This window comes from Siphateles boraxobius, unplaced genomic scaffold, assembly GCF_051911475.1.
Source record: "Siphateles boraxobius isolate OS27281-9 unplaced genomic scaffold, OSU_SipBor_1 17, whole genome shotgun sequence".
NCBI classification, from domain to species: domain Eukaryota; kingdom Metazoa; phylum Chordata; class Actinopteri; order Cypriniformes; family Leuciscidae; genus Siphateles; species Siphateles boraxobius.
In genome coordinates, this window is record NW_027508777.1 from 3782479 (window position 1) to 3792540 (window position 10062).

At 45.8% G+C, this 10062-nt stretch overlaps 1 long non-coding RNA gene across 1 annotated transcript; it reads left to right on the plus strand.

Annotated features, from left to right (window-relative positions):
• Positions 1 to 244: 244 nt before the first annotated feature.
• On the plus strand, positions 245 to 7239 carry LOC143740273 (uncharacterized). The gene is made up of 2 exons (XR_013204819.1): positions 245 to 347; positions 6789 to 7239. It is a non-coding gene; the product is annotated as an uncharacterized LOC143740273 (long non-coding RNA).
• The last annotated feature ends 2823 nt before the right edge of the window (positions 7240 to 10062 follow it).

Below are 10062 nucleotides of genomic sequence, written 5' to 3' on the forward strand. Positions count from 1 at the left end.
TCCGCCCCTGGTGCCCAGGGCCCCTTAGATGTCGTGGGCCCCTGGGCAAGTGCCCAGTTGCCCTAATGGTTAATCCGGCCCTGCTTCCCAGGTAAAGTTTCTACAATATTTCAATCAGTATTTACTCATCAAATGTTCTCCCCTGAATCGTATGGTAAATTAACTTAATTATAACTGTGTTAATTGGTATGTTTCAAGAGCAATAGTAATTGCAAATAGAGTAAGTGGAGACTTTCTTGTTTTACAGCAGAGAAGGAAGACCAGTCCTTATATCAACGCAAGCTAATCGAATAAGTCCTTTGTTTCGGGTGAGGAAGAAACATCTGGTGCCCAAAGAAGACAGAAAGGTGCGTAAGTCCATTGGTATGTCTTGTATTGAAACAATGCTGTGTATTACATAATTTGATCTTGACAATTTTACATTGTACAGATTATCACTCGATTTTTATAGGGGTAAAACGACTCGGTTACTAACGTAACCTCGGTTCCCTGAGAGGAGGGAACGAGTATTGCGTAAGTAGCTTACGCTATGGGAAAACTCCTTTTCTCGAGAATACTGAAGTCTTTATGTAAAACGCATTGCAGCTGCACAGCTGACAGCAATGAACGAAGGAAGCTCGGTCATTGGCTGTGCTGCGGCAACTTGCTCGAACCAATGACGGGGCGACTCTGAATGCGCGACCAACGCTTCGCGCCCGCGCGCGTCAGAGCCCGCCAAGATGGGCGTGGCCAAGAGCTATTTATTGGGCGCCCCGTCATGAGAGTTCTTTAGGTTAAAACGACTGAAGCTAACTAACCAAGCACAAGCACGGCAGCTTACGCAATACTCGTTCCCTCCTCTCAGGGAACCGAGGTTACGTTAGTAACCGAGTCGTTCCCTTTCGAGAGGTCTCTCCTATTGCGTAAGTAGCTTACGCTATGGGAACACCATGCAAAACGCCGTGCATGCTGAACTTCGCCTTATGATAGCCAGAGGCAGGTGCCTGAGCTGAAAAGCAAAGTTATCATCCAACTAGCCGGCAGAGGCGAGCTTTATATGTGGGAAAAAAAAAATACAGAGCGGCTAGAAAGGCGCTCAGTGTGACACAAGCACATACATAATCTAGATACGAACTCGTAGTTCAACTAGCATCATGCTGATAGTACATTGGAATGCAATGTCGGGACCTGTAGGTTGTAGAACCTGATAAATGTGGACGGTGAGGCCCAGCCTGCCGCCGCACAAATATCCTCGATCGGTATCCCGCTCGACCATTCCCAGGAAGAAGCCACACTCCTGGTGGAGTGTGCTTTGACTCCCCAGGGGCATTGAAGTCCCTTAGCTTCATAAGCCAGTGCTATAGCCTCAACTATCCAGTGAGAGATTCTCTGCTTTGAAACGGCGGAACCTTTCGTACGGCCGCCAAAGCATACAAACAGTTGTTCTGTCTGTCTGAATAGGGCAGAACGCTCCAAATACACTCTGAGAGCCCTAACGGGGCAGAGTAGATTAGCGTCGTGTTCGTCTGCTGGAGACGACAGCGCAGTTAGGGAGATAACCTGTGCTCTGAAGGGAGTGGTGAGCACTTTAGGAATATACCCGTGTTTCGGTCTAAGGACGACCCTGCAGTCATTAGGTCCAAATTTTAGGCAGGCAGCGCTTGTTGAAAGCGCGTGCAGGTCGCCCACTCTCTTGACCGAGGCGAGTGCCAGCAAGAGCGCAGTCTTAAGCGAGAGCTGTTAAAGGTGCACGGTTCGGAGTGGTTCGAACGGGAGCCCTTTAAGAGCGTCTAGGACAGTAGCTAGGTCCCAGATCGGCACTGAGGGGGGGCGTGAAGGGTTCATCCTCCTAGCGCCCCTTAGGAAACGAATAATTAGGTTGTTTCTTCCCAATGGACGTTCCATTACAGGGTCGTGTGACGCTGTGATGGCCGCCACATATACTTTGAGCGTGGAGGGGGGGCGGCCCGCCTCCAGAAGCCCTTGTAGAAAAGCGAGTACGTTCGTAATCTCGCATGTTTCAGGGTTCAGGCCCTTGGCATTACACCAGTCACTGAACACTTTCCATTTCTTAGCATATAAGCGTCTCGTGGAGGGCGCCCGCGCCTCAGCGATGGTTTTTAGTGCTCCGCTCGTGAGGTTCCTGGGAACCCGTTGAGGGGCCATGCATTAAGGGCCCACAGATCGGGGCGGGGATGAAATATCCTCCCGCTGGCCTGACTGAGGAGGTCTGGCCTCAGTGGAATCGGCCGTGGTGCAGTTTGCATTTGCATCAGATCTGGAAACCATGTTTGGTTCTTCCAGAGTGGGGCTATCAGAAGCACTGCGTTTTGCTCCTCTCTGACCCGACTGATGACCTGTGGCAGCATCGCGATCGGGGGAAAGGCATATAAGGGGCGGCTCGGCCAGCTCTGGGCGAGTGCGTCCGTGCTTTTTGTGAAGAAAAGAGAGCAGTGCGCGTGAAACTGCTTGACGGGGGCGCGCTCGCCCGCCCTGAATGATGTTGCAAGGCGCCGGATGGTGAGCGCGCGCTCTGATGAGAGACGCGCTGTCATTTGCATCGAGTCTAGAACTATTCCCAGGAAAGAAATCCTCTGGCTTGGAGATAGTATGCTTTTTGCAAAATTGATTCTTAGACCCAGGCATTCTAAATGGCTGATAATCCAAGATCTGTGTGTTATTAACTGACTCTCTGATTGTGCTAGGACCAGCCAATCGTCGAGATAATTCAGTATTCGCACTCCCCTTCGTCTCAAGGGGGAAAGTGCTGCATCCATACATTTCGTGAATGTACGGGGAGCCAGGGACAGGCCGAACGGAAGTACTGTGTACTGGTAAGACTGTCCCTCGAAAGCGAATCTCAGAAACGGCCTGTGATGAGGCGCTATTGTAATGTGAAAGTAAGCATCTTTCAGATCCACTGAGAGAAACCAATCTCCTGGGCGTACTTGCGCGAGGATATGCTTGGTTGTTAACATTCTGAACGAGCGAATCATTAGTGCTTTGTTCATGTGTCTGAGATCTAGGATGGGGCGGAGACCGCCATCCTTTTTCGGGACGAGAAAATAGCGGTTGTAAAAACCTTCCTCGCTCATAGAGGGGGGAACAGTTTCCACAGCGCCCTTTTCTATTAGTTTGCGCACCTCGGTGCGTAGAACATGTGAACACTCCTTTCTCACTTTCGTCTCGACCACAGTCATAAAACGTGGTGGTCTGCGAGCGAACTGGAGTGAGTATCCGTGCTTTACTATATCCAATACCCATTTCGGCATATCTGGAATGTTTTCCCATGCCGCTGCGTGTACAGATATGGGCTGAATACAGGCTAGGGGCGGGCCGCTGTGACGTAGGGACCCGGCCAGCGAATCGCCTGAGCTCATAGCTCTCAGAGGCGCGGGCGCGCGCTGAGCAGCTGAGTGAATGGGCGCGTGTGTGATTACAACTGCGCGCGCTGTGTCTGTAAAACCCGCAGCCTGAGCTGGGGTTGTGTTTGACACTGTAAGGACAGTGTTTATAAGTAGGGGTGCATAAACAGTGGTAGGCACACTCGTCACTTTTATAATGTTTCCCGCTTTTCCTGGGGGTGAATTTATAACTGTGTGAACAGTGCTTGTGTGTACTGGTGCGTACATGACCGTAGGCACGTGATCTAGATTCATGGGGCGCGCAGCCTGAGCTGGGAATGAATTTGGCACTGTTTTGACAGTATCTGGGAATGCACACTTTGTGGACATGTGAACCCTTAGTGACACAGGCAGAAAAAGACTCTTTTTGTGTTTTCTGTGCGTCGCCGTAAAAACGGCGTTTCTTTGCATGTGAGCGAGCTCTTTGACTGGCCCATTGACTGCTGTATGGACATATCCAGCCGCCTGTAAGGGGACTGGGTAATGTTTGAGCTTTTGCAGAGAGAGTGGTCCGGCTTTTGCGAGACACGCACTCTCTCTTCTCATTCCTGTGGCTAGGACGTCTTTCGAGGCTCAGGGTTCAGCACAATCTTGGGCCGAGGACCCCGTCGCTCAGACGGCGGCTTGCGGTTGTGAGAGCGCGAGCGGCGTCGAGTGTCAGCCTGAGGCGCGGGCTGAGAGGCGGTGGGAGCTGTTCTAGCCCGCTGCGGCTGTAGCGGTCTCTGTCTGCTCTGCGATGAGCTGGAGCGCTTGGGCAGGAAATGGCGGATAGCTTGTGAAGCGTTCTGGGCCTCAGTGAAGCGTTCGGCGAAACCCTTAACCGCCGGTCCAAACAGCCCGCTGGTGGAGATAGGCGCGTCGAGAAATGGCGCCTTATCCGCGTCCTTCATCTCCGTCAGAGTTAACCACAGATGGCGCTCGAGAACAGTCAAATTAGCCATGGCACGGCCAATAGACTGGGCGGTGGCCTTCGTGGCTCGCAGAGCTATATCAGTTGCGCTGCGTAGGTCCCTGAAGGCTTCGGCTTCGGGGCCAGACTCGTCCATAGAGCGGAGAAGTTTGGCTTGGAACACTTGAAGTACCGCCATTGAGTGAAGTGCTGATGCAGCTTGGCCGGCGGCAGCGTAGGCGCGACCGGCGAGAGCAGAAGTAGTGCGGCAGGGCTTCGAGGGGTGGGAAGCTTTGGCTTTCCATCCGGTGGTGGAGGGCGGGCAGAGATGATTGGCCACGGCCTCCTCGAGGGGCGGTGTTCCCTCGTAGCCTCTTTCCTTCGCGCCGTCCACAGAGGAGAGCGAAGAAGAAAAAGAAGGCTTTAAGCGCGCAGAGTGGGGGGCTTTCCACGACTTGGTGAGCTCGTCGTGAACTTCCGGGAAGAAGGGAGAAGGCCTTTGCCGAGGGGCCTGCTGGCGCCCCTGCAGAAACCACTCATCCAATCGGCTCCGGGTTGGTTCTTCGGGAGAAGACCAATCGAGCCCGAGGTCTTCCACGGCTTAGAGAGGACACGGATAATCTCGGTACCCATGGTGGAGCCCCCGCTCGTGCTAGCTAGCGTCGACGGGGCGGGGTCGAGAGTGGAGCCCGGCCAGTCGTCCGATGCAGAGTCGATGGACAAGCTGTCATCTATTCCCCCATCGTCCTCGGACGCGCCGAAAGTCACAAGGCCCACCGCTCTGCTAGAGGGGTGTAGGTCCTGCTGGGTGAACTGAACCGGCGGTGGGGAAGGCAAGAGCGGCTGTGAAGCACGCGGAGACTGGCTCGGCGTGACGTCACTGAGCTCAGGTTCAGGAAGCCTCTGTGAGCGGCACTTTTTCTTAGTGCGCGGCTCAAACAGAGGGGTGCCGGCGATGGGCTCGCTCACGGCGAAAGCGGCGAGGCGAGCCCGCAGTGCGGAGAGACCCAGGTCATCACATTCCGGGCATCCGCCCTTGGTCAAAGCAGCTTCTGCGTGGTCCCGGCCAAGGCAGCGAGCGCAGATGATGTGACGATCCCCGTCCGGGAGAAGGTCTCTGCACGACGTGCAGAAAGGCATTTGAAACAACGCCTCAGAAAATTTGCTCTTTTACAAGTGTCGCGGGGTGAACAGATGTAAAGATACTTGCGTGTGTGGCATGCCGGATGGCTCAGTAGGATGGCGGCTGAAGGTGCCGACGTCCTCGTAGCAATCCCGCTGGTATGCTTTTCGACGGCGGCGAAGGCTTCAATAATCCGGAGGATCCAGCGAAGAAGGTGTTCGCTGAAGGAGATTAAATCTAAAGAACTCTCATGACGGGGCGCCCAATAAATAGCTCTTGGCCACGCCCATCTTGGCGGGCTCTGACGCGCGCGGGCGCGAAGCGCGCTCATTGGTCGCGCATTCAGAGTCGCCCCGTCATTGGTTCGAGCAAGTTGCCGCAGCACAGCCAATGCCCGAGCTTCCTTCGTTCATTGCTGTCAGCTGTGCAGCTGCAATGCGTTTTACATAAAGACTTCAGTATTCTCGAGAAAAGGAGTTTTCCCATAGCGTAAGCTACTTACGCAATAGGAGAGACCTCTCGAAAGGGAACTGTTTTTCTTCAGTACTTAGCTTATGTTATGTGCTGCAATATATATATATATATATATATATATGTATATATATATATATATATAATATATAATACTTCAATGTGTATATTATATAATGTACTGATTGCTGCTTTTTGTAAATTTAAATAAGGAACAGGCAACTCTGGCCCTTTTGAGTTCTCCTTTTTGAGTTGGAGAGTTTACATCAAACCCTAATTGAGCACATCTGAACATTTTAACCAAAGTCTTCAGGTTTACTTGTAGAAATAGGCAGGAGGGTTTGAGGTTGGAGCTAAATCTGCAGGACAGTGGACGCTGAGGGCCAGAGCAGCCCATCACTGCTTTAAATAAAGCTACACTGTGTAATTTTTTATGTTGATTCTTTGCAAAAAAAACACTTTGTTCTTTCAAAACTATATGTGCTCATTCATGTGTAATTACTTCCACCAACTAATCAAGTACTCTCGTAAGTGTAGGATCTGCCATTCAGAATACATATGAGCGAGTCGCTCGAATGGTGGCAGCCATGTTGCGCCTCCATCTTGAAAATACATTAGCCAAAGAGGGAAATTTCCATACCTGGAAATTCAAGCGTCGCCTTTCGCGCCTTTACTTAGTGGCACCATGACGAATGCGAGGGAGAGATTACTCATAATAATACAGCCACAGTAGGAGTTAAAACACCCTCGGAATTGGAGGGGCTAAAAAAGTAATATTCAGTTGGTAGTCTTATACAATTTCACCACTATATGGGAGAAAATCTTACACAATGTAGCTTTAAATAACGCAGAACATAAGCTGACCTGACTGTCCATTAAACAGCTTAATTTGAATTGTTTGTGTTTTTTGTTTTACTTTCAGACCAGGACTGGAGAACGCCTGACGATGGGATGTTGAGACTTCGACCTCCGAGAAAAAGCTACACCACATCAGTGATCACATGTTCTGTTCATCAGTTATACTGTAGGGCACAACTGAACAAACTGTTTAGATGAGGAAGAAGAACCCAAACACGATAGAGACGTACAGGGAAGAGCAAGAAACCAGTTTAGCTGTGATAATTAATTATTTTTTTCCAACACAATATAAAATTTGTTTTCTGTATCATAGAAATGAATATGATATAATATCTGGCACTCATTTGTGTGGCTTCAGCAGTTGTGAATGGATTAATTTGATGTTAATGTATTTTTGAAGGCTCATTGTTATTTCTCTTGAATCTCATTTGTCTTTATGCTACTTTATCAACTTTATGTTGTGTCCTCAAATAAAGTGTTGTGTAATAAAGTATGGTGAATATTGTGTATTGAAAGTGGTGTTTGGGGCAGAATTTTATTTGAAGTTTGAAATTTGAATTTCTTATTTAGTTTAGTTCATAATTTAAAAACAACTAAATATAATTAATTACCATAATTATTTTACTTAGGACATAAACATTTTGTTGTGGTTAATGATATTTGGGACAACAATGCAGGAAAAGTTGCACATACTTACATGTATGCCAGTTTTCAGTGAAATAAAGAGAAGGTGTGTGAATAACAAGAGGCTGCAGTGGGCTATCTTGCTACAAACACTTTAAGTATAATTGAAGATGATCCATGTTGATCATTCTAGTACATCTACTACTGCATTTAACATGAAAGCATAGACATTACTGATGTCAGGCATATAATCAGCAGTCAGATGGGGTGAAAAGGATATTTTGGCACTGTTTTGTTGTTTTACTGAATGGTGCATTATACTTGTGATATAGTAATAGTTCAAAATCTAAAATCTGTGTAGATTTCACTGCCCATCCACCCTCAGGGGCCCAGCAATGGCCCCCAGAAGAGCAAAAGAATGCACATTTCAAATGGCTGTAACTCAAAGTCCGGTTAGTGTATCAAAGAGACAATATGAAGGACAACTGCTTATGCAATGTTTACTAAATAATATTGGGCACAGTTTTCAGACATATATGGAAAGCTGGCATAAAGGTTATTTTAAAGGTGCTCACAGTAAAATATCAAAATGCAATCTATCCCTCATATATATATCATAAAGGTTTGCACAATTAACAAATTTAGATATCCAGTTGCCCAGTAAAGATATTTTTTATTTAACATTTACTGTTTCATTTCTAAACGTTTTAAACTACATTACCCACATATCTCTGTCATTATATCAATGGAACAGGGAACATTGTGCTGTAGTTCATTGAAATGTGCAGACATGCTTAGGGTTAGGGTTGGGATCTCGGTAAAGGAGAAATTTCTCACAACATAGAGACACTTTCTAGTTACCTTAATGTATAACTAACGTAATAATAACACCAAAACATACTTTGTAACATGAAGTGCCGTTTTATATGGGTTAAAAGATAGTCCAATCACAGCGAGTTCTGCGATAAAGTCACAGCCAATATCAACCCAGCTGAACAGATGCGTCACACTTACTTGCCCAATTATGGTAAATGATGACAGATCTCTTCCGGTTCCGGCTGCAGGGATAGATTCCTTAAATATTTAATATTTGGGCTGTTAAATATGTATTGCTTCTAATTAAATTATAAAACTCACATTTAAAAACAAAAAGACTCCTTTGTGTGGTTACCATCCAAAAACGTTGTATTCATATGATCATCACACAAATTTGCTTATTTGATTAGACTGATGCATACATTTGAAAGAGACACTTTTTTTCTATGCAATGGCACAATGGCAGGGTAGTTTGCAGTTTTTTTTAATTAAAGATAATTGCATGTACTAAAGTGCTTCTAACATTTACAGTGTATGTATAGTACATCAAGTATATTATATAACAAAATGTAACAAAAGCATAATGAATGCACACAATTTTTAAAGCAAATTCCTATATTTAATGTCAAACTGTTTAAAGACAAATGTAGTGCCAAAACTACTGCACAACAGAATAAAAATCAGTTGATTGTAAACAAAACATAAAATCCAGATACAGGGGCAATCTATTATAGTGACACATACAGTTATTTTAAAATAATCGCTGATGAAGTTATATTTTTACAAACCACGAGTTGAGATTCAACTTTGTTATGTGAAAATATATTTGTTTCTTCCCTTTAAAGAACAAATAGGTGAAAACTTAAGCACAACATTTTACATTCTCATCTTTAATTCTATATCGTTGTGATTATTGGTCACTTTTATTGTAACTAAATGAAAGGAAACCTAAAATAGTTAATTATTATATATATCAGCAAGAAAATGCTTCTATAAAATACATTCACAGGTAGGCCTGTATTACAATTACATTAACCAGGTAGTCATGTAATGATAACATAGATGTAGTTATGGTGGATAAATAGTGATCACTGTAATTAAAGGTTTAATGAAGCTAAATGTAAGACATTAAGTCCATCTAAATGTAAAGGTAACAAACTCAGAATAATGTCCAGTATGTCAAGTGTGTCATTTTTTGTAATACTCTTTCAGCACCAAACAGAACTCCATAAATATTGCTTGTTTCAAAAGGTTTTCCTGAACACTCTCACTATCTTCAATTGTTCGGACAAACACCTGCTCTTGCAGAAATATACATTTGACTATTGTCATGAAGTCGCTGCATGACTAGAACTAATGGATGTCAATGAATATGTCCTTTACCAAAACTGATGAGCACTGACGCTTTTTTGATAAAGGCATTAGGCAGACCTCAAGTACAGTTTATGAAGATGAAACGAGAAAACAAAATTCTTTAACAATATGGAAAAAGATAAATGACTATTTTAAATAATGGTTCTGCATATATCACAGATCATAAGAGTGGGACTCCACATGAAGATTTTCAGAAACTGTGACAGAGCAAAGGGAGCACCTCGCTGGACACATCCTACACATGCCCAAACTACACCACCCAAAGACAGTTATGAAGTGGACACCACTAGGAGGATGCAGGAGACAAGCGAAGGCACGGAAGACACGGAGACAGATGTTTCACGAAGACCAGAAGAATGTCAGTGTCCCATGGGAAGATGTGGAGAACTTGGCCATGGATCGAATACGTTGGAGGACACTTGTTGCCCAATGTGCCCAGCACAGGACTTGATGAGGATGTTGTGAGTTTATCCATAACTGTGGGATATTTTTCTGTAAGGAGTATTGCATAATTAAATGTTAAA